At 39.0% G+C, this 24,341-nt stretch overlaps 1 long non-coding RNA gene across 1 annotated transcript in view; it reads left to right on the forward strand.

Annotated features, from left to right (window-relative positions):
- LOC124606754 overlaps positions 1 to 17,022 on the forward strand; it is a 46,651-nt gene extending 29,629 nt beyond the window's left edge. The window contains exon 3 of the long non-coding RNA XR_006978720.1: positions 15,810 to 17,022. This is a non-coding gene — a long non-coding RNA (uncharacterized LOC124606754). The remainder of the gene's footprint in view (positions 1 to 15,809) is intronic.
- Positions 17,023 to 24,341: the final 7,319 nt, after the last annotated feature.

Here is a 24,341-nt window from a genome sequence, read left to right on the forward strand (position 1 = left end):
GTCAATGCTCCAACTTAAACATTTGTTGTTGCATTGTACCAGTTTTCCAATACCCATGTTATAGAAGGCAGCCACTTGTGTTTTCCACCAGTTCTCTGTGCTTGTCTGCAACACATTGTCTGTGCCAAAATTGCGTCTTTATAGCCAACAGTTAATGTGAGCAGAGATGAAACTCAGGGGGACCAATCACGGGCTGTGTTGTGGGTGATCAAACACTTCCCATTTAAAATGCTGCAGGTGCATCTTCAATTGCCCCTGAAGAGAGAAGCTGAAAATTGTTGTGATGAAAGAAATGCATGACAATTATGTTATGTGGCTGCATGAAAGCTACTACTACTACTACTACTACTACTACTACTACATAATTGTGAGGCATACTAGAGGCACTGCCCAACACATTTGTGAAAGCTTCATCAAATTTTCACTGTGATTTCCATTTTGAATCCAACTGGATCTTACTTTCTGAATCGCCCTTGTAGTAGCCATCATGCAGGAAATATGTTTTTGTTAAGCAGTGACAGAACAAGTTTAATGTGCAAGGTTTGAAATGTTATTCCAGTTTCCTATGTAAGGAGATGGACAGTGACACTACCACTTTGCCAGAAGAGAGAGAAAGTAACCTTTCTGAAACATTACATTCACACTGCAACATTATGTGGCGAGAGACCCATAAAGGTTTTATTGTGTTGAAACTTCAAAAAAACCTTCATAGAAACATCTAATTTGTTAGTGATGTAGCATTAAGCAGGAGTAACAATTGGAGACCACCTATAAATATAGGCACATATCAAATTGAGGACTATGCTAAGCCTAACTTAACAGTAGCATTTGCCTGTATAGTTTGTGAGACACAGCTGAAATCATTAACAATGCATAGCAAAATGGAACAGATTGATTTCGTAGGTTCAGTTACAGTTGAAGCAAATGCCAAGCTGGGATTTATTGAAAGGATGGACAACTTCTGAAGTGTGTGGTGTTCGTACCAGGATATCAGAGTGTTAAGAATACTGGGCACATACACAAGAGGACCATGCTTTGATCAGACTTATCTAACTTACACAAGAATGGCATAAAAATTATGAAAAATCTGTGTTGGCAGACACTTGTAGAAAGACGCCTAATTGTCTTGAACAGACCTACTCAGAAACATGCAGGAACCCGTTTTCAGGAGGAAATATATGAATATTCTTCAGCTTCATCAAAAATACTATTGTGAAACATTAACAGCAAACAGGCAAGACAAGAGGAGAATAAAAGCTTTTGAGATGTGATGTTAAAAGAAGGAAAGAAATTAAGGGGAACAGAATTTACATCGCAACATGACTACATAGAATTGTGAGGGATTGTAAATTTTTTAATATAGGGAAGGAGAGGGGGCAAAAATTGTATAGTAAGAGCAAGGCTTGAGTGTAGTAAGTAGATTCAAGTAGATGTAGGTTACATTACTTGTGAAGAGCTGAAGAGAACACAGGACCTAGTAGGTAGGCGGCTGCACCAAACCAGCTGTTATAACTTCAAGTTGAACAAATATATTTCAAGGGCGACACAATACATGAAAGTCACAGATCAAGTAAACAAAGTAAGACGTGTGCACACTTTAACAGTCAAATCAGATCTGAGTCCGAGTCTAGCGGTCGCTGGCTGGCTGCCCGCCAAGGTGGCGCTGCTGCTGCATGGCTGGCAGACAGCACCGCATGTAGAGGACCCGCGTAACTGTGTGGCGGCTCTTTGGAAGATCGGCGAGTCACATCGCCAGCCTTTGGCATGAGCACTGTAGCAGGAAGGACAGGGCAGGAAGAGATGATACAGTAAAAATACCAATCATAAATTCAGGTCTTCTGCTATGATTTCTAATGTGTGTGCCAGACCTGACCATATCATAAACAAAAATAATAATAAGATGAAGCAGGTGATTCTTAACTTTCAGCAACTCATGCAAATTCCTTGCCTGTTTTGAGGTTACATTTACGTGAGATGCAGAATCCAGCAGTCTTTCTAAATGTATGGTCATCTAAAGCCACAAAAGTAGTTGTGGCTGGGTTGAAGGGAAATGGGATAAGAACAGTACTGTTCATCAAATTATATTAGTAAGTTAGCAGGCCATGCTAGTTGCAATGTCAGACTTTTCACATAAGATCTCATTATTTATGAGTGAATATTATTGATGGAGGATTACTCATTTGTGTGGTATAAAGTAAAAATGGGTAAGATTTCAGTTACCCTAATGTAGTTCAATAGGAGACTGTAACATGGATCATGGTGATAAAACTCCATGTACTGTAACACACAAACTTCTATCATGAAATGATGGTCTGAATTACAGTGAAGGGCCATAATGCTCATGCTGCATGCCAATCTTAGGGTGCATCCTGTGGTGTATGGCAGAAGTCACCAGTACACAACAGCCCCTCCAGGTCAAAGCATAGACCATACACAGACTGCTTACCCCTTTGTAGTCTTTAGACTATACAATTCTAGTTATGAAGTTAATGACTGTGTGCTGACAACAGAGATGTGTGATAGAGTTAACACACAAGCACCCTTAGCTATGACTTCTAAACATGGTGAGACAAATCTCACTGAAATTACTACAAAAATGCTGTGGAAAATTCTGTGATGGTTGTTTTAGGTGCCAGTATTTGCTAGTATTTGCGGTCTCTGCAGGGCTATGACAAAGCCTCTAATGTTCTGATGACTTAAAATGTTAGTGTGAATCAGGGTTATGATGATTTATTCCCCCAAACCACCCTCCATTTATTTATGAGATGACTTACTTGGAATTAGTAGTCACTCTTCTCTACTGGCTAGCCGGCTGCTGGAAACACTCTTGACTTCTTCTCCATTGAGTAATGCTAGGTACAGGTACTTCTAAGCCTCTTTCTGCTTATGAAATAAGTAGACATACAAAATTTACTTTTTGTCAGTTAATAGTGTATTTGATCACCATACACCATAAAACTCTCACTTTCCACATAAATAGGTAACTTTCTGTAAGTCTCTCATACAGTCAGACATTAGAAACAAATTAAGTTACAGTTAAAAGAAAGTTGGCTTGGATACTTTGAACTTTCTAAACATGAATCATAAAATGAGTATTGCCTCTAACAAGGCTGAGTCAAGAGTCTACAAGAGTACTTTTTCAACTATTCTTGTTTTAATAACGATAGTCAATGACACAATAAGCACAGAGCTGCATATAAAATCCATGGTTCTTCCTTACACACTCACTAAAATATCTATAGATTGCCTGACAGTTACTTCTCAGTGCAGTCCAACTGCCTCATCTACTTTCTTCCTGCGATAGATTTTAAACCTGCGCACACAAACATGTGATGCACAGTAGGTAGGATTCTACCATCCAACACTCATATCCAGAATATTGTATGTTCAAGACGGTAGAAGGCTGAGTGGTTCTAGAATTTACGCAGAAATTCTCGAATCACTACATATCCACCCCCCCCCCCCCCCCCCTCAGGTCAAACAAGTGATATTTTATATTTAGTCATTATGCAAATAATATCACTCATTACAACATCTCCTATCTTAACAGTATACATGTATTTCATATGTTTATATACATATATTCTCTTTCAATAACAATTCTTTGTCCTCTCTTGAACAATCTTTCACTTACTCGTTTCTCTACTCTTATCTTATTTTACTTTGTTGTTAAGACATGAGAATTTACTCATGGTTTTAGCCAGCTTTACTAATATTTAGTAATTGTGAGAACTCTTTTTCTTTTCTTTATTTCCTTTTTGTCTTTTTTTTTTTCAATCATAAACTACAGATGTTTATGACACGTGAGTAATCTATTTTCTATTCTTATCTTTTGCTTTAACTTTTTCAAGTATGTATAACTTTTATTATTTGTAGCTTCAAAGAACTCTGGACGAAATCAAAGTGTTCTTTTGACACTAATTTGTTTCCACGAAACCTAATAATGCTAGTCGTTCATAGAATTCACACTTCCCAGAATAATCCCTATAAAATTTGTGACTTTTGTCATGATACTGTCCCCTTCTCCTAGGATTGTCACCTATTCCTTGCTTGTGGGTTGACTTTATGAAAGCACTTCCTCTTTCCATTCTGGTAGGTACCCCCTTACAAAACATCCCTATTTTTTAGGCCACAGATCGTCCTATCTCCATGTAGGTACACCTGCCCTTTATACTTACTGAATGCTGGGTATGCTCCCCTTATCCTTTCTGAATAGTCCTCATGGTTCATTACCCTAGTATACATTTCTATGTATACCATAATTAAGTATCTTCTGGTAAAGATATAAATCTATCTTAAACTTTGCATTTATTCTTTAATATATCATTTACTCTCTAGAGTCCTCTTCTACTTATCAACTTCTATATTTTTAATAGATATTATATTTACTTATACTATTTATGTCCCACTATCCATCAATTCCTCAGAGTAGTCATTATGCTGATGTTTCTTAGTGACCAACGTGACTAATTCTACTCCTACTTTCGTTTTCTTTCTTTGCTCATGCATCTCTCTTATACATTACTCATTACTACTTTATAGTTGTTCGTTATGTTTGTGCACCTCTTCTTATGTATATTCAATGTAGAACTGTGATATATATGTGCCCATATTTCCATATGTAAACACATTTTCCCTGCCACACCTTGTGATTCTCACATCATGACAGGCTTCCTCTTATGTGATTTAATATTTGTGTAGAAGGGTATATTTGTGTATATATCGATGTGTGTCTGTGTAGTCTGATACTTCAGCCTTCTTATCTGACAATAAGATTTAGGTTTTTAGTAACCATGGAAATAAGGAAGGACTTCAGTGGTAGGAGTTTGTGAATATAGAAAGAGGGAAAAGATAGACAGATCCTCAAATGAGAAGTAAGAAAGGAAAAAATAGCAATGGATACTAGGATTGAAGAAGAGAAAGAAGATAGCCCCAAAGATGGAACCCCTCCAAACCTATTGAAACGGCAAATAATGACAAATCAGGCACACTTGTTTGTGAGGGTTGTTTGAAAGGTTTGATGTGTGTTTTGTGTTAGTCATGATTTATCAATTCTTATAAACCATGCTTTTAGCTACAATACCCATCACTTTCAAAATTTATACAAACCCTCCCATCTATATCACATCTCATAAAATGTATAAAATATTCTATACAAAATAGAAAATCTATACACAACGTTTAACAGTTGATCAGCTAGTCACATCTTATTATATTTTCCACAAATATAATACTGTATTCAGTTTATTTCATCTAGATATCACCTTTCCTTCTGTGATTATGTTAAGTTGTTCTCTATTTTACCGTCATATCCGGTTGTCAAACCACTAAGATCACAGAATAGTTCTAGATTTTAAAGGAATTCGGTGCAGGGAACTATTTTGCTTGCTAGGATCTTGAACAGTTCTCATGGTTTAACTTAAATGGCAAAAATTATTTTCTTTACTCTTGGTTTTTCTGTTTCTTACATCATTCATAACATTCTTCTCCACATATGTGTTAGAATTTTGTGCACAGCACTTTCTCTTACACTATATGTTATCTAGGTTCACTGCCATTTTGCGTACTTTGTTGTAATATTGCAGGATGCATTCATTTTTTGTTAGCATTGGTGGTAGTGGGAGTGTCTGTTATTTCTCTCTCTCTCTCTCTCTCTCTCTCTCTCTCTCTCTCAAATTCTGATTGTGTAAATGAATGCCTCACTATGGTACAATGGTAGGTGATTTAGGAAAGCTAGCAAGGTTGTTATTTACCTACATATTTTATCAGTTTGGATCCTGTTTCATTACTAATGTTTGTTTGGTTGTTTATTATATGTTTCTCTTCTATTATTGCCTTTTGGATTCTGAAATACTCTTGTAAGGTTAGGAGATGTTTTTGTTAATGAATGTATTTTCGTGTCTCTTTTTATTGTGTTAGGATGGTGGTTTTCTTGTCAGAGGTGTTCTGCAAATGTTGAATGGCTGGTGCCATGTTTCTATGCTCTTTTATGTTCTTTATAACTTATTTCAGATGTTCACTGATGTGCCCTAAATATAGAGCATCACAACTGTTGCACTGAAGTTGGCAAATAACAGATTTTTTAAAAATATATGTCAGTGTCATCTTCCTTCTTTAGACATTTCCATATTGAGATATTGTTTTTGTATGCTATTTTTATTCCTTGTTTCTTGAGAATGTTCACAACTCTGTGTGTCAGTTTGTTTTTGTATGTGAATGAGTACCAGCAGGTCTGTTGAGTTTTGATGTTGTGCCTTGTGTAGTGCTGTTGTTGTTGTTTTTGTTGTTCTGTGATGTTTTGTTTATCATTTTTATGTTTTTTCTGGCTTTTGTTATTCAATTTTGTAACTATAGATTTTTGGTATCCATTATGTTTTGCTATCTGAATTATGTCCAGCTCCTTATTGTAGTTGTATTTCAAGTGGTACTGTGTTTAGTCTGTGGAACATGCATCAGAGAGCTGCTTGTTTTTTGGGACTATGAGTAGTTAGATGATAGGTGTCTTACTATGTCTGTTTTGGTCATTTTCCCATAAATTTTTAATGCATGTTTGTTATTTTTCTTTATGATGGGTATATCTATGATGCATAATTGCCCTGCTTATTATTTCTCTAAAGTTCTATGTAGGGTGTTTATCTCTGTGTGTAGTTGTTCTATCTTATTTTCTGGGTTGCTTCTGAGAAGAGGATGTCACCTATGTATCTTTTAGTCTGACATGACAATTTCTAAACCCAAAAGGTAATAAAAGAAAAGAAACATGTTGTAAATAACCAAACAAATATTTGCAGCCACATGCTTTTTAAGCTAATAAAATACATAATAGATAAAGAACCCCCTCTGCTCACCAAAGACCACAAAAATAACATGACTTTAGGTAGACAATGGACCCATCTATGATCACCCACCACACACACACTGAAGCTAGAACATATTAGCTCCCCTTACACACACACACACACACACACACACACACACACACACACACATCACAAATAATTAGCATAACAAGCTACACTGGCTTCTAAAAATAAAGCAATAAACTGTCGTTTCCCCCTTCTGTGTCTAATTCATGATATAATCATGCAAACTGACAACAGATATCAGTACCCAATTGTGTGGGTAAAGGTTTAACTGCTATCAGCTGTAATGACAAGATCTTGGGACCTCATGTGCAGTTGTCACAAGGTGCTGTGGGCCCAGACTTTGTACTGGTGGATGATAATGCTCGATAGAGCACAGGTGGTTGATGTTTTCTTGGAAATGAAAGATATTGCACCTGTGGCACTCTCCCGATTTGAATCCCATACAGCATATCTGGGATACATCGGGAGATGGGTTGCATCACCTCAGCTTCCACCAACCACTCACAAAGATTTGTATGCAGCTCTGCAGGAGGAACATGCATTGTTGCCTAAACATGAGACTGATGACATCATTCACAGCATGCCCCATTGTTGTTATGCCTGTATTGCTGCCAGACGTGGTCACATTCCACACTGAGCACATTAACCAGTTGTCAGAATCCGTGTGTGCAAATCTGTTAAGTTGGAAAAAATGAAGAACATTTTTGTCTACCATTATGCATGTTGCAGTTATTTACGTTCTGTATTCTGAACACTTTTTGTACTTTACCGTCACATGTGTGTACTGTTTTGTGGCAAAATAAATGCAAACTTGCAAAATTTCCATTTGTTGCTTTAATTTTGCACACCAGTATGTATTTTGTTTTACTCCCTTATGTGTTTAATGATTTTAAAGGCAGTACTGATTATTAATAGCAGTTAGTTCAGTATATTTGTAAGTGGCTTTGTAAACATGTTTTCCAGCTGGTCTTCTGATCTAGCATATGAAAAAGAAAGGAGTCATTATAGCTGGTCTTTTGATCTAGTATTGTAAACAAGAAATGAGTCATTATCTTCTTTTCATGTATGTAATGAAACTTTGTCCCTGTATTGAGTGTTTTCATGATGGGCATAGTTTTTCTTCAACTGTAATACAATCTGGTTGTCCACAAATAGTTGAGTTGGTTGCTCTGGTGTTGATTCCAGTTCCTTAAATGGACATTCAGAGTCAGGTGAATCCAACAGCAACATCTGAAGCTGAAACATACTCTGCTTTTGTTGTAGATTTGCTGACACATTTTTGCTTGTGAGATAGTGAAGCAACAGTTTTTCTAGGGAATGATTCATGTAGCACATTATATAACGTATAAAATATACATAAGTACACTGATAAGTCAAAGCATTATGGCCACTGCCCACCACAATGTTGGATGTTACCTGGTGGTGTTGTGGGCACATGACGCAGTAACGAAAGTATGTAAGCAGAGCAGATGTGGATAGGGGATCACTCTAGCAAAGATATGGGCTGCAATGGAGGAATCCATTGAGATAAATGACTTCAACAAAGGGCAGATTATCATTATTCAGAGCCTGCAAACAAGTATCTCAAAAACAGTGAAGCTGGTCAGATGTTCATGTGTTACTGTCATGAGCACCTATAGAAAGAGATAGCAAGACAGTGAAACTACCATCAGGTGCTCAATGATTTGATGTCCACGACTCTTCACAGAACATGGGGTTTGGAGGCTTGTCTGTTGTGTAAAATAGGATGGATGATGGTCTGTGGCATCTCTGCCAAAAGAGCATAATGTTGGTGCATGCACAAGTGTTTTGGAGCACATCTTTCATTGTACGTCGTTGAACATGGAGCTCCACACCATACCGCCCTACATGTTCACATATTGACCCAACAATATTGTCAATTATGATAGCAGCAGGCATGGAACCATTGGAATTCGACCAGTGATTGATGGAAATTTGTCAGCTCTATGGGTGCACCCCGCACTAGGTTGATTGTTGTCTCTACAAGTGGCACCATCGAGGTGAACAGTGGCTTGAAATGTCCAGCACACCACAGATGCAGGCTGGTAGGAGCAGTATTATACTTTGGGAGACATTCTTCTGTGTTTGCATTTGACCTGTGGTAGCAATCAACAAATTAACAGCTGCCAGCCACCTGCATCCCCTCTTGCTTGATGTTTTCCCCAACCGTGATGTCATTTTTCAGCAGTATAATTCTCCATGCCTTGAAGCCATAACCATGCTATAGTGGTTTGAGAAGTATTATAGTGAACTTATTTTGATTTCTTTGTGACGAGATTCACCTGACGTGAATCCTGTCGAACACATCTGGGTTGCTATAGGGTGTCATCACAGTGTACCCAAATCAGTGGCTCATTATTTATGCTTTATTACACTACTGGCCATTAAAATTGCTACACCATGAAGATGATGTGCTACAGGCACAAAATTTAACCAACAGGAAGAAGATGCTGTGATATGCAAATGATTAGCTTTTCAGAGCATTCACACAAGGTTGGTGCTGGTGCCGACACCTACAACAAGCTGACATGAGGAAAGTTTCCAACCGATGTCTCACACACAAACAGCAGTTGACCGGCGACACCTGGTGAAACGTTGTTGTGATGCCTCATGTAAGGAGGAGAATTGTGCACCATCACAATTCCGACTTTGATAAAGGTTGGATTGTAGCCTATCACGACTGTGGTTTATCGTATCACAAAATTGTCACTTGCGTTGGTCGAGATCCAGTGACTGTTAGCAGAATATGGAATCGGTGGGTTTAGGAGGGTAGTACAGGATGCTGTGCTGGATCCCAATGGCCTCGTATCACTACCAGTCGAGATGACAGGTATCTTATCCGCATGGCTGTAATGGATCATGCAGCCACGTCTCGACCCAGAATCGACAGATGGGGATGTTTGCAAGACAACAACCGTCTGCACAAACAGTCCGACGATGTTTGTAGCAGCATGGACTATCAGCTCAGAGACCGTGGCTGCGGTTACCCTTAATGCTGCATCACAGACAGGAGCACCTGTGATGTTGTACTCAACGACGAACCTGGGTGCACGAATGGCAAAACGTCATTTTTTTGGATGAATCCAGGTTCTGTTTACTGCATCACATCCATGTTTGGCGACATCGCAGTGAACACACATTGGAAGCGTGTATTCATCATCGCTATACTGGCGTGTCACCCGGTGTGATGGCATGGGGTGCCATTGGCTACACGTCTGTCACCTCTTGTTCGCATTGATGGCACTTTGAACAGTGGGCGTTACATTTCAGATGTGTTACGACCCGTGGCTCTACCCTCCATTCAATCCCTGCGAAACCCTACATTTCAGCAGGATAATGCATGACTGCATGTTGCAGGTTGTGTACGGGCCTTTCTGGATACCGAAAATGTTTGCCTGCTGCCCTGGCCAGCACATTCTCCAGATCTCTCACCAATTGAAAACGTCTGGTCAATGGTGGCCGAGCAACTGACTGGTCACAATATGCCAGTCACTACTCTTGATGAACTGTGGTATTGTGTTGAAGCTGCATGGGCACCTGTACCTGTATACACCATCCAAGCTCTGTTTGGTTCAATGCCCAGGCGTATCAAGGGCATTATTATGGCCAGAGGTGGTTGTTGTGGGTACTGATTTCTCAGGATCTATGCGCCCAAATTGCATGAAAATGTAATCACATGTCAGTTCTAGTATAATATATTTGTCCAATGAATACCAATTTATCATCTGCATTTCTTCTTGGTGTAGCAATTTTAATGGCCAATAGTGTACATTACCAGTACATAGACATCAGATGCCACATACTTCCACAAAGCTACTATGAGATGCACAATCAGATGTGTATTTCATTCCAAAGATGACAAATGAGCTATTAAGCAGGTGGTCATAATGTTTTGGCTCATCAGTGTGTATCTGCCAGAATCTGAGTACATGCAAAGTATGAGTTTACTACGATTATATTTCACATCCTTATCTCTTGTTCATTGAAGACAATTCAGGACACAGTCAACATTAGCCAAATGTTCAGTTCCAAGGTTGTATAGAAACTGACTTATAAGGCTGTCAGAAGACATTATGCCGGATCTGACAGCAGTAGTTGCAAGCATCAGCTTATCTACAGCCTCACAAAAGAGAACACTTTCTGTGATTTTCATCCATTGGGCATTATCCCAACAGTTGCTCGGAACTGCCATTAATAGGTGCTGCATTGTGCTTGCAATTGTGAATATTAAAGTCTTCTAAGAGCAGTTGACAAATGAATACATACTGACTTTCATGGTTTCATTTGATTTATAAATCTACAAAATAATTTTGATTATCAGTTGTGATATAAAAAAAAACAATCTTGAATTCTGCTACTACTTTGTTTATAGTTGTAGTTGATACATTCAGAAGGGGTCCTTCATCAACACTGTAGAGTTTTTAGGGCAGCTCATGAGTCATGGCTGGATGGCTCAGTTGGTGGAGCATTTGCCCACGAAAGGCAAAGATTCCAGGTTCATGTCCAGGCAGTTTGAAATCAGTGCACATTCTGCTGTAGAGTGAAAATTCACTCTAGAATAAACAAAAGTGACTGAAAACATTTCTTGGCCACCAAAATGAGAATAGGACACACTACAATATTAATAAGATATAATAATTGAGCTTACCAGGATAAAGGCTTATCTAAACTACCACAATGATATCTTCTGTGCAAATTGTCCATGGTAGGCCAGAGTAGATAACCATTGCATGACCACTCTACTCTGTAGATCTGATTCAACTTTACCATACTGCTGTGATGCATATGGTAAACTGCTCTCATGGATAATACCATTCTCCTTTAAATGTCAGTGAAGGAGGTGATTAATGCACTCAGCCCCATTGTCAGTCTTAGCACCTTTAAACTTTTTCCTTATCGACCTGTTTATCATCAGATTTTCTGATGAGCAAGTTATATTGTTCAGTTGTACAGAATGATACTGGAGATTGCTGCATGAAATGACTAGAACAGAGAAAAGCTCTGTCCAGGCTAGAAGCATTAACAAGGAAGCTCACAAATAAACATAGACAAAGATACTTGAAAGACAAGACACGCACACATGTGGAATCAAAGAAAGTCAGAACAGCAGATTATATGTAACACAAGCACTGCCAGATCTTTCTGAATACATGTAAAATCTTGAGCAGCAACTGCCACAAAAGCCATGTTTGACATCAAGGCAACATCCAGAGTGTCACTGAAAACAGCCATGGCCTTGTTCGTGGCAAATATAGTTCCCATCACAACCTATGGAATAGATCTCATCTGGGAAAAGTTGAGTCTAAAAGACCTAAGGATTCTGGAAACAGTTAAATCAAGCTTCTTGAAAGCTGCCCTAGGTGTTTCAAAACACACAAAGTTGAGGCTAGTATACAAACTCGTCAGGGAACCCTTTTTCATAGAGGAACTATGTACGAGGCTCCCATCCACTGACAACTCGAATAAACTCCTACATGAAAAAGAGAAGAAGAGAAAGGAAATTTGGCTGGACTTTTATACAACAGAAGCAATGACAAACAGATCCTGAAAAAAAAAAAAAAAAAAAAAAAAAAAAAAAAAAAAAAAAAAAAAAAAAAAAAGGTTCAAATGGTTCTGAGCACTATGGGACTTAACTTCTGAGGTCATCAGTCCCCTAGAACTTAGAACTACTTAAACCTAACTAACCTAAGGACACCACACATATCCGTGCCTGAGGCAGGATTCGAACCTGCGACTGTAGTGGTCACGCGGTTCCAGACTGTAGCACCCAGAACCGGTCGGCCACCCTGGCTGGCTCTGAACCAACACAAATGAAGAACTCTGACACCTGATGAATTCGAAAGCAGTGCATGGACACCAACACAAAATATCCAAGAACAAGAGTTTCCACGACCCCAGCAGTAACTGTGTGTGTGAATTGTGCGACCAACCCTGTGACCATTACCATGTGACCGGCTCTAAAAAATGAGTAAAATCACTGGTAGAACTCTGTTTATAATAAAAAATGTGCATACTGAAATGTGATGAACAAGGTGTGATATCACAAAGCTATATAATTTATGTAACTTATGCACAATTGTGCACATTTATCCTAATAATAAATTATATGCAACACTAAAGTTGTAAAAACATGGCTTAGAAGTTATAGTGAATGGACTGACAGTGACAAGAGAATGGATATTCAGTGGTACATGCATCACAGCTGAATATTGGAAATGTAAAAGTATTAATTACCCGTTCTCCTAGTCTTGTTAATTTCTAAGTGACAGTTCTTCTACTTATTGTTTCTTGTTAAGCATGTATTGAGTACTATTATTGTTGTGGCTGTGCCCTCTTGTAATGTTTTGTGGTTCCTGGGTGGATGAGGAGAGGGTGGTATGATAGGTGGGTGGCCGGTTTCCTCTCACCACAACACAAAGTGCAAACATGGTTAAAATACACTTTATTACAGGAACCAGTTGAGTACTTATCTTCAATGATGTCCAGTCTGAAGTTTGTTGGATAACAGCAATCAGATAACGTGTACTAATTCTTGAATCTTGTCCGTATCCAAATCACAATTATATAAAATGACTATGTTCCCTCATAGGTGCGAGGAAATGACTATCACTGTGGAAGACTGGTGCACAGAGTGAGGTACTGAGGTGCAATGCAAACTGAGTCCTGATGTGATTTACTGAGGTACTAAGATTGAGAGATTGAGACAGCTCAGTCAGTGGTGTCAATGACGTATAGGCATGCTGCCCATGGGGCATTATTGGCCCATAGCTTTGGGGCGTGTCTTGGTCTTCTCTTGTCATAGGTGCACTTAGTTTAGCACTTGCGATACAATGTTCCCTAGTGCTGGCCAGTGTGCTGGAAAAGGCCACCATAGGCCAGCACAATTAATACTTTTTGTTGGCAGTGTTCGCCACACTAATGTTAAATATATTTTTGTGGTTACACAGTTGCATAATCAGCACTTGAATAGGCATCTGTCACTACTTTCTTGACTCATTCCATACATATAAGTGGTTGGATGAGAAGGCTAGCAATCTGAAATGGCTTTCTGTTACATTTGTCTTTACCTGCATATCCTTTAAAATGAAATATTTGGCCTACATATTTCTTGAAAATCAAAATGTATCACCAACTATTATTACATGAATAGCTTTAAAAATGTTGTATCAGTCATAACATCATCAGACAGAAATAAATTAATCATCTAAGAATTTATGTTTAATTATAACATTCGAAAACACCATCTGAAATATCAAATAACATTTATGTACTTGTAATAATTCCACACTGAATTTCTCCAAATATAGGTTTTATGCATCCAATATCTTGTATGCTTGAGTACTTCTGAAATTTACCTCTTGCTGTTTAAACTGTCAGAAGACTGTTTCTGTTTGGTTTATTGTCAGGCTGTTCTGAAGTCCTTAATCAGCTCCTCAGCTTAAGTAATGATCTTAAGTGAGATTCTGAGATAGTGTTCTCTCTAACATTAAACACTTCATAACCTAATCAGAGAACTTTTTCTACACCATACTTCATATCTCAAGGATCACCTCCAACTCAAATCCTGTGACAAAATTCTTTTAGTTCCTTCAGTAATGGATCTGTTATAATTAAACAAAATTTAATTAAATAAAGATTATATAATGTCAATGTAGTAATGTAAATACTAAGCTAGAAATAGAATATGAACAGCAACAACTGAATATAATTAAAGAAGCAGAAGATTGTTTCATAGTATCAGCATACTTGTTTATTCTACAATTTTAAATGTCTAGTGAGTAAGCATAAATAATTTTACATTTACACTCTGCAAACCACTGTGATATGCATGGCAGAGAGTATGTCTCACTGTACCAGTTATTATGGTCTTCTCCCTTCCATTCTCATATGCAGTGTGGGAAGAATGACTGTTTAAATGCCTCTGTAGTTAATCTAATCTTGTCCTCAAAATCTCAATAGGAGATATATGTTGGGCATTGCAGTATATTCCAAGTGTCCCAAATATTGTTCATAGCAATTTAATGATCATTTGGTATTGCAGTATATTCCAAGTGTCCCAAATATTATTCATAGCAATTTAATGATCATTTGGTATTAACGCTGTTTGTAGCAGCTGCTTAACATTGGTAATGTATAGGTTGAATTTATGTCTGTAGCAATATTTCTGCAATACTGCTCAACTTAAGCATTTACATAATTTTTCACTGCTGATGTTTAGGATTAAGTGGAACGCCCAGTAGTAGTGTAACCTATGGCCCTGTAACATAAATCACAGGAAATCACTGTTTCTGTGTCACCTCTCGAGTGAACTTGATTGTATCTGAGGCAGCATTATAACAAAGGTGCACAGTTAAGAAGTTTATTGTATGCATTAATCTGTGCCAACACAGTCAGTTTGTTGTTGTATGTTACCCTATTTCCAATGTCTTTTGTTGGTGCTTTGCATCCATCTTATTGCAGAGTTTATTTGCATTATTAACTTTTCTCATCACCTCTCTTTTTCAGCCCACTTTCAGTTTTCTTTTCTTATCTTTTCTGAATCCTTTGCTGTGAATATTTTGCAGTCTCTTCTTCTGTTTTCCTCAATGACTGCCTATGTAGCATGCAGCTCTGGAATGAATATGAAAAATTAATTGATTAATAATTTGTATGCTAGTTATTTTAGCAACTACAGAATGCATTGTGTTAATTGCATTACACTTTCACTAGTGCAGGTTCCTTGGGTTTGCCTCATGTTCCACATGTTTCACTCATAAAGCTTAATAGTTAGTGTTAGCTAATTGTAATTATGTATTTTTGTTGTTCACATGGTTTGTAATAGATGTTGATAATTATGTGTATGGTACCATCATTATGTTATGTGTATTTTATTTTGACTATAGTTTCAGTAAGTTCACTAAAATATAACATATTTTTGTTTTTTAGGTCATTTGTCTTCTCTTTCATCAGGAATATCCCTTTGTCTCGTTGTGGTTACTCTCATACAAGTTGCTTCTAGTCTAGTGTGGCTGCTTAGGCCACTGGTACAATCAATAACATCACATTTCCAACAAGAACATCCTGGGACCACAGAATGGCGACAGTGTGCAGATTTGCTCACCTTGAGTTAGCAATGTTATGTGAATAGACAAGTGAATGTTATCTGATGGAGAAAATAGTGATGTGCATGAGTGTTAGTTATTAACTAAGAACAACAGAGTGAAGGACAAGGACTGTAAATGACAGAAGAGGCTGAATGACTTTTGTGATGTGTATTTTGACATTTATGTTGTGTCTTGGTGAATAGACTAATTTTCTACTGGTTTACAGCCAACAGACACACAACAGTGCTTCACAGTCTTTCACCACAATTATTTTACAGCATTTAGTTTCAAATTTTAATAGGTATGGCATACCATCTGTAATGTGGCATTATATTACAGTAGCAAAAATGCCATGAAAAATACTGAACTCTTAGAACTTCTATAGCAAGTATTTCATTACACCTTTGATACACAGTATGAAATTCAGTACATAATTCATCATAGTTTATCATTTATGAACAGATAGCATTCATTTCAGTAACAATCCTCCAAGACTTTTGGGTTCTGGCAGCTCTAATAGATGAGGAGCAATACATTTAAGAAACATTTTAAAAAATAAACATTAAAATGTTGTTTGACATAAGTGTGCAGTGGCTTTCAGAGGATTGTGGCAAAACTGTTTTCAGTCTTTTCTACATTATAAAAAATTACTTAAAAATCTTCAAATTTAATTTTAAATATTCAAAAGTAGAATGACAAATATGAGCAACAGACATATGATAAATAATATCCATAGCAAACTGCTTATGTGTGGTACTGTAGCCATTCACAGATTAGCCTTCACATAGAAATGCTCATTGAAATGCATATATTGTTTTTCATTTTTCATTCATCCATTCCATTTCAGTGTCATAAATTTAATATTAATATGTGCTGCCACACATTATCATTAATTTGAGATAGATGTGTAATCTACTGATCTGCACTAAAAATAATGAATTATGATGATGTCAAAAAATTGCTCAAGTTAATTGTGATGAAGAATCAAAATTGTGAAAATGTTTACATGGTTTTTATAAGAATTGTTATTAAATAATGTTTTGTTTACTATTGTGTAAACGTGTATCCTAATCCTGTCAGCTCACAGAATCCTGCCACACTAGTTCATTGTATTCTACTGTATGAAATGCCCATTATGAAACACATAATGCAAACAGAGGAATAACAAGACCAAAAAAATGTGATCTACAATGAAAATCATGTGACTCAATTACAATCAGATGGTGCTGATGGTAAGTACAACACAGGCCTCTTAGCAAACAGCAAGACCTATTCAGAAGTCTTTATAGTAGACAAAAGCTTCTATGCTGCATCTACATCTACATAATGTAAACCACTCTGAACTGCATGGTGGATGGTACTTTCCACTGTACCAGATATTAAAGATTTTTTCCTGTTCCATATGCATGTGGGCTGTGAGAAGAATGATTGCTTAAATGCCTCTGTTTGCACTGTACTTAGTCTAATTTTGTCTTTGTCATCCCTTTGGTAGAAATAGACGGGAGCTTATAGTATAGTCCCATATTCCTCATTTAAAGATGATTCTAGAAAGTTTCTAAGTAGGCTTTCATGGGATAATTTGCTCCTGTCTTCAAGTATCTGCCAGTTCCTTCAGCATCTTTGTGACACTCTCTAATGGATCAAAAAAATTGTGACCATTCATGCTGGCCTTGTCTGTATCCATTCAGTACCCCCCATTAGTCTTATTTGATATAGGCCCCACACACTTATAGGATGGGTTGCATGAGTGATTTGTAAACAATCTCCTTTGTAAACTGATTGCAGTTCCATAGTATTTTACCAATGAACTGGAGTCTGTCTCCCACTTTCATGCAACTGAGCTTATGTGATCATTCTATTTCAAATCCCTACCAATTGTTACTCCTAAGTATTTGTTGAAGCTGATCAATTCCAACATTAACATTCATAATGTAGCCATAGTATACAACATTTTTAAAATTTTTTTTTATTTTTTTATTTATTTTTATTACGTATGCAATTTTATTTTTCTGAACCTTTAAAGCAACTTGCCAGTCTTTGCCCCACTTTTAAATCTGATCAAAATCTGATGGAATATTTATGCAGGTTCATTCTAAATAGCTGTGAATAGTCCAAGGAACCTATTAATACTATCTGCGCAGTCATTAATATGTTACATGAACAACAGAGTTCCAAGCACTGCCCTAACACATACTTGAAAATACTTTTACATCTCCAGAATGAGATTTTCACTCTGCAGTGGAGTGTGCACTGATATGAAACTTACTGGCAGATTAAAACTGTGTGCACCGACCGAGACTCGAACTCGGGACATTTGCGTTTTGGGGACAAGTGCTCTACCATCTGAGCTACTGAAGCACGACTCACGCCCGGTCCTCACAGCTTTACTTCTGCCAGCATCTCATCTCCTACCTTCCAAACTTTACAGAAGCTCTCCTGTGAACCTTGCAGAACTACCACTCCTGAAAGAAAAGATACTGCGGAGACATGGCTTAGCCACAGCCAGGGGGATGTTTCCAGAATGAGATTTTTCACTCTGCAGCAGAGTGTGCGCTGATATGAAACTTCCTAGCAGATTAAAACTGTGTGCACCGACCGAGACTCGAACTCGGGACATTTGCGTTTTGGGGGCAAGTGCTCTACCATCTGAGCTACTGAAGCACAACTCACGCCCGGTCCTCACAGCTTTACTTCTGCCAGTATCTCGTCTTCTACCTTCCAAACTTTACAGAAGCTCTATCAGCTCATATCAGTGCACACTCCGCTGCAGAGTGAAAATCTCATTCTGGAAACATCCCGTAGGCTGTGGCTAAGCTGCGTCTCCGCAGTATCTTTTCTTTCAGGAGTGCTAGTTCTGCAAGGTTCACAGGAGAGCTTCTGTAAAGTTTGGAAGGTAGGAGAAGAGATACTGGCAGAAATAAAGCTGTGAGGACTGGGCGTGAGTTGTGCTTCGGTAGCTCAGATGGTAGAGCACTTGCCCGTGAAAGGCAATGGTCCCGAGTTCGAGTCTCGGTCATTGCACACAGTTTTAATCTGCCAGGAAGTTTCACTTTTACATCTGTCACTTGTTCTCTATCCAAGAGAACACAGTGTACACTCTCCATCAAGAAAATCTCAGTCCAGTCACAAATCTCAAATGATACCGTTTATGATTGAGCATTTAGTAATAAGTGCATGGTTGTTGTTGTTGTCTTCAGTCCCGAGAATGGTTTGATGCAGCTCTCCATGCTACTCTATCCTGTGCAAACTTCTTCATCTCCCAGTACCTACTGCAACCTACATCCTTCTGAATCTGCTTAGTGTATTCATCTCTTGGTCTCCCTCTACGATTTTTGCCCTCCACGTTGCCCTCCAATACTAAATTGGTGGTCCCTTAATGTCTCAGAACATGTCCTACCAACCGATCCCTTCTTCTTGTCAAGTTGTGCCACAAACTCCCCTTCTTGCCAATTCTGTTCAGTACCTCCTCATTAGTTATGTGATCTACCCATACAATCTTCAGCATTCTTCTGTAGCACCACATTTCGAAAGCTTCTATTCTCTTCTTGTCCAAACAATTTGTCGTCCACATTTCACTTCCACACATGGCTACACTCCACACAAATATTTTCAGAAACGACTTCCTGACACTCAAATCTATACTCGATGTTAACAAATTTCTCTTCTTCAGAAGCGCTTTCCTTGCCATTGTCAGTCTACATATTATGTCCTCTCTACTTTGACCATCATCACTTATTTTGCTCCCCAAATAGCAAAACTCCTTTACTGCTTTAAGTGTCTCATTTCCTAATCTAATTCCCTCAGCATCACCCGACTTAATTCAACTACATTCCATTATCCTTGTTTTGCTTTTGTTGATGTTCATCTTATATCCTCCTTTCAAGACACTGTCCATTCTGTTCAACTGCTCTTCCAAGTCCTTTGCTGTCTCTGACAGAATTACAATGTCATTGATGAACCTCAAAGTTTTTATTTCTTCTCCATGGATTTAAGTTCCTACTCCAAATTTTTCTTTTGTTTCCTTTACTGCTTGCCCAATATACAGATCGAATAACATTGGGGATAGGCTACAACCCTGTCTCACTCCCTTCCCAACCACTGCTTCCCTTTCCTGTCCCTCAACTATTATAACTGCCATCTGGTTTCTGTACAAATTGTAAATAGCCTTTCACTCCCTGTGTTTTACCCCTTCAGAGTTTGAAAGAGAGTGTTCCAGTCAACATTGTCAAAAGCTTTCTCTAAGTCTACAAATGCTAGGAACATAGGTTTGCATTTCCTTAATCTTTCTTCTAAGATAAGTCGTAAGGTCAGTATTGCCTCATGTGTTCCAATATTTCTATGGAATCCAAATTGATCTTTGCTGAGGTCAGCTTCTACCAGTTTTTCCATTCGTCTGTAAGGAATTCGCGTTAGTATTTTGCAGCCGTGACTTATTAAACTGATAGTTCAGTAATTTTCACATCTGTCAACACTTGCTTTCTTTGGGATTTGAATTATTATATTCTTCTTCAATTTGGAGGGTATTTTGCCTCTCATAAATCTTGCTCACCAGATGGTAGAGTTTTGTCAGGGCTGGCTTTCCCAAGGATATCAGTAGTTCTAATGGAATGTTGTCTACTCCCGGGGCCTTGTTTTGACTCAGGTCATTCAGTGCTCTGTCAAACTCTTCATGTGGTATCGTATGTCGCATTTCATCTTCATCTACATCCTCTTCCATTTCCATAATATAGTCCTCAAGTACATCGCCCTTGTATAGACCCTCTATATACTCCTTCCACCTTTCTGCTTTCCCTTCTTTGCTTAGAACTGGGTTATCATCTGAGCTCTTGATATTCATACAAGTGGTTCTCTTTTCTCCAAAGGTCTCTTTAATTTTCCTGTAGGCAGTGTGTATCTTACCCCTAGTGAGATAAGCCTCTACATCCTTACATTTGTCCTCTAGCCATCCCTGCTTATCCAGTTTGCTTTTCCTCTCAATCTCATTTTTGAGATGGTTGTATTCCTTTTTGCCTGCTTCATTTATTGCATTTTTATATTTTCTCCTTTCATCAATTAAATTCAATATTTCTTCTGCTACCCAAGGATTTCTACTAGCCCTAATCATTTTACTACTCGATCCTTTGCTACCTTCATTACTTCATCCCTCAAAGCTACCCATTCTTCTTCTACTGTACTTCTTTCCATAATGCTCTCCCTGAATCTCCCTACAACCTCTGGTTCAGTCAGTTTATCCAGGTCCCACCTCCTTAAACTCCCACCTTTTTGCAGTTTCTTCAGTTTCCACCTACAGTTCATAACCAATAGATTGTGGTCAGAGTCCACATCTGCCCCTGGAAATGTCTTACAATTTAAAACCTGGTTCCTAAATCTCTGTCGTACCATTATATTATCTATCTGATACCTTCTAGTATCTCCAGGCTGCTTCCAAGTATACAACTTTCTTTTATGATTCTTAAACCAAGTGTTAGCTATGATTAAGTTATGCTCTGTGCAGAATTCTACCAGGCAGCTTCCTCTTTCATTTCTTAGCCCCAATCCATATTCACCTACTATGTTTCCTTCTCTTCCTTTTCCTGCTATAGAATTCCAGTCCCCTATGACTATTAAATTTTTGTCTCCCTTCACTACCTGAATAATTTCTTTTATTTCATCATACATTTCATCAATTTCTTCATCATCTGCAGAGCTAGTTGGCATATAAACTTGTACTACTGTAGTAGGTATGGGCTTCATGTCTATCTTGCCACAATAATGCGTTCACTATGCTCTTTGTAGTAGCTTACCCACACTCCTATTTTTTAATTCATTACGAAACCTACTCCTGCATTACCCCTATTTGATTTTGTACTTATAACCCTGTATTCACCTGACCAAAAGTCTTGTTCCTCCTGCCACCGAACTTCACTAATTCCCACTATATCTAACTTTAACCTATCCATTTCCCTTTTTAAATTTTCTAACCTACCTGCCTGATTAAGCGATCTGACATTCCATGTTCCGATCTGTAGAATGCCAGTTTTCTTTCTCCTGATAAAGGCAACATGGTCAAGCTGAATGCCTTAGACACACTGTCCAGCAAGTGCAGCAAGGTGGAGCTTCCCTGCTGTTTTGGGTTGGCATTATGTGGGACTGACATGTGATCATAGAAGGCATTGTAAAGGCTATTCGATATGTGAATAACTTTCTCCAATCGATAGTGCAACCATATTGGCAGCATATTGGCGAGGCATTCATCTTCATGGACTACAATTCGCACCCCCATCATGCACATCTTGTGAATGACTTCCTTCAGGGTAATGACATCACTCGACTAGAATGGCCAGCATGTTCTCGAGATATGAACCCTATCAAACATGCCTGGGATAGACTGAAAAGTGCTGTTTATGGACAATGTGACCCAACAACCATTCTGAGGGTTCTACATCGAGTCGCCATTGAGGAGTGGTACAATCTGGACCAACAGTGCTTTGATGAACTTGTGGATAGTATGCCATGACAAATACGAGCATGCATGTGTGGTGTTGATCAAATACACACATCAAAAAAAGTTTTACGTCACCCCAGTTCCCAGAACTCCTGAAGATGGATGTTGACTGTGCATACTGTATCACAGACACAGTTCCTTTGACTGTTCAGAGATGTCACTAAACCTGCCCAAAGACGTAACCAACCATGCATGAGAAGCACCAATTAGACGGAGGGGTCCGAGAGATGAACTGTTCCAGTCATTCCACCAGGAAGGTTGTGTTGTCTGTAGTTCAGCCATGCCTAGATGCTCATCACCGTGGTTCAATTGCATCCGCATTGTCACTTTGTGCCAGGAAGGGCTCTCAACAAGGGAAGTCTCTAGGCACCTCAGAGTGAACCAAAGCGATGTTGTTTGGACATGGAGGAGATACAGAAAGACAGGAAGTGTCGATGACATGCCTCGCTCAGGCCACCCAAGGGCTACTACTGCAATGGATAACCACTACCTGTCTTCGTAACTGCTGTCTGCTTCAAGTCTGCTGTGCAGCAAGCTACGTTAATTTAAGTATTAACTGTATTTTTCTTACTTGTCACTTCTTTTTCCATGTGTTATTGCTTTTAGGAAGCTTTAATTGTCGAGTGCTAGTAATAGTGTTCCATAGATTTCGTGTTTGTTTTGAATACAGTCAGAGAGAGTCCGTTTAGTCAGCCATAGTGCTAGTAGTGTCAGTGTCATCGTAACTGCCGTCTGCTTCACGTCTGCTGTACAGCGAGCTACTTTAATTTAAGTATTAACTGTATTTTTCTTACTTGTCACTTCTGCTTCCATGTGTTTTTGCTTTTAGGAAGCTTTAATTGTCGAGTGCTAGTAATAGTGTTCCATAGATTTTGTGTGTGTTTTGAATACAGTAGAGAGAGTCCATTTAGTCAGCCATAGTGCCAGTAGTGCTAGTGTTTGTTTTCAATACAGTCCAGAGACGGGTAGTGCTATTTTCATTATTTTGTACAAGAAGTGTCTAGCAACCACAGTTTAGTCAACTATCAGCCGCCTTTAGAGAATTAGTGGTTTAGTTAAAAGTTGATTAACTCTCTACAGTAAATTGATTTCTTAGGATGGATAGGATGTGTGACTGCTGTGTACGGACGCAGGGGGAGCTGGCCACTGTTTGCGAACAGCTGAACATGTTGATGTCCGCGGTCAGCCGTCTTCAGGCTGCTGCCTCTGAGCGTAACGGCAGTGGGGAGTCTGGTGCATCGCATGGTACACCACAGGTGTTACATGCTTCACCCACTGTCCCTGCTGTCGAGACATCTTCGTGAGTACCGGGCGCGGTTGGGCCACCCTCTCCCCAAGGGGAGTGGCGGGTTCAGCGGCGTTCACGGCGCACGAGGCAGAGGGTCAATGAGGAGACTGGCCGTGTGGCATCACCTGCTCTGCCTGTGAGTGGACATGTGGCTGCTCCTTCAGCAAGGTCCGAGCAGACACACGGGGGGAGGGTTTATTAGTTATTGGGAGCTCGAACGTTAGGCGGGTGATGGAGCCACTTAGGGAAATAGCGGAAAGGTCAGGGTAGAAGGCCAGTGTTCACTCAGACTACTTGCCGGGGGGTCTCATCAGAGATGTGGAGGAGGCCCTGCCGGCGGCGATAGAGAGCACTAGGTGCACCCGACTGCAAATTGTTGCTCATGTCGGCACCAATGACTCCTGCCGTCTGGGTTCAGAAGTCATCCTCAGTTCATACTAGCGGTTGGCGGAATTGGTGAAGGCTGAAAGCCTCGCTCGCGGGGTGGAATCTGAGCTAACTATTTGTAGTATCGTTCCCAGAACTGATTGCGGTCCTCTGGTTTGTAGCCGAGTAGAAGGCTTAAACCAGAGGCTCAGACGATTCTGCGGAGATTCGGGGTG

Source organism: Schistocerca americana, chromosome 3, assembly GCF_021461395.2.
Source record: "Schistocerca americana isolate TAMUIC-IGC-003095 chromosome 3, iqSchAmer2.1, whole genome shotgun sequence".
NCBI classification, from domain to species: Eukaryota; Metazoa; Arthropoda; class Insecta; order Orthoptera; family Acrididae; genus Schistocerca; species Schistocerca americana.